Genomic DNA, 1825 nt, shown 5'->3' on the forward strand with positions numbered 1-1825 from the left:
ATGTTCTAAAATATTTGCTTATGTTTACATTCACTCATCCTATCTAATTTATTAATAGCACAAAATCAATACGGAAATTAGCCAGACGGAAACGGTCGTAACCGTTTTGGTCTGGGAGGCGTTCCGTTTGTAGACGATCCTTAAGGTACTGTCACACTAGCACTTTTTCCGTCAATTTTTTTTTACATTTTTCTGAAATTTTGTCAATTTTTGAGCGAATTGTCGATTCTCCAGTCATAATGATCATTTCCGTCTGAAAACCTTTCCGTCAACTTTTTCAGCCAAGCAAAGTCAAATCAAGAGCTATATTCGAGAATGTTTGTATTTATGTTAAAGAAAATTGTCAAAAAATTGACGGAAAAAGTGCTAGTGTGACACGGCCTTTACGGAGAAAGAAATTGACGGAAAAAGTGCTAGTGTGACACGGCCTTTACGGAGAAAGAGATTGACGGAAAAAGTGCTAGTGTGACACGGCCTTTACTCTGTGTGTGTGCTTCTTCCCTGCGATATATTCGTCATGGTAAAATCTTGGTTCTCCTCGGTCATGTCACGGCGACCAGCAACCTCCGGCGACGCAGCTCCCGCCGTGAAAGGCACCGTCTGATTGCACGGACGATGCTCGGTATTGGCAGAGCCCGACCTCCTTCCCGGGCATTGTGCTGCCTCCCTTATTGGGGCCGCGTTCCGGCGAGGCAAGACCCCTGCTCGGTGGGCAAGGGGCGGTCGCCTCAAACTTCATCGGGAAGCTTGTTTCCGGGGAAGCGAAGTCAATCCTCCAATCCCCGAAGTTCAATTTTCTCTAATCCGGGCTGCCTCCTCTCCTATCTAGGGATCTACGGCAGTTTAATTAACCGCTGATTGTCTAGAGGTGCGGCCTCCATCTGCCTACCGCTTCCCAGTCCCTCATCCCTTACCCCCCCTCCCCACGTCCCTTCCCCTTTCCCCTGTCCCTCACCCTCCACCCCCTCCCGTTCCTCACCCTTCATCCCGTCCTTCTCCCCCCCCCCCTCGTTCCTCACTTGCCCCCGTCCTTCATCTTTCTCCCCCCCCCCGTCCCCTCACCCTTCCCCCCCGTCCGGCACCCCTTCCCCCCTCACTTACCCCTTCCCCACCCCTGCTCCTCTCCCCTTCCCCACCCCTCCCCGCCCCACTACCCAGGCAATCAGATATCCTAGCAGATAATATTGGCGTGATGTGGATTAGCGCGCGAGCCAGAATTCCTGTAGGATAATTTAGAAGAGAAAGGAGGATCTAATACCCAGCGCCATCCCACTCACAATATCCTAGTCCTTATTGTTAAAGGGTTAAGATGAATTACAACCGCATTTCTTCAAGGATTGATGAATAAACTACAACCTCATTAAAGAATTCATATAAACTACAACCATTCTTAAAAAATAAAATAAACTACAACTTCATTAATGAATTGAAATAAACTACAACCTTCTTTCTTGTAGGATTAAAATAAACTATAACCTCATTTGCTAAAGGATTGAAATGAAATACAACCTTGTTTATGAAAAGACAGAAATAAACTGCAACCTCATTTTGTTAAAGGATTAAAATAAATTAAAACCATATCTGTTGAAGGACTATAACCTTATTTCTAAAAGAAATAAAATTAACAACAACTTTATTTGTTAAACGATGGAAATAAACTAAAATGATCTATTCAAAGGATTTAAAAATGCAACCTTATTTGTTTAAAGAATTATAATAAACTATAACCTAATTCGTTAAAAGGATGCAAAATACAACCTTATTTGTTTAAAGAATTATAATAAACTACAACTGAATTCGTTAAAAAAAATTAAAATGAATTAAA

The sequence above is a fragment of the Penaeus vannamei genome, chromosome 40 (genome assembly GCF_042767895.1).
Source record: "Penaeus vannamei isolate JL-2024 chromosome 40, ASM4276789v1, whole genome shotgun sequence".
Lineage (NCBI taxonomy): Eukaryota > Metazoa > Arthropoda > Malacostraca > Decapoda > Penaeidae > Penaeus > Penaeus vannamei.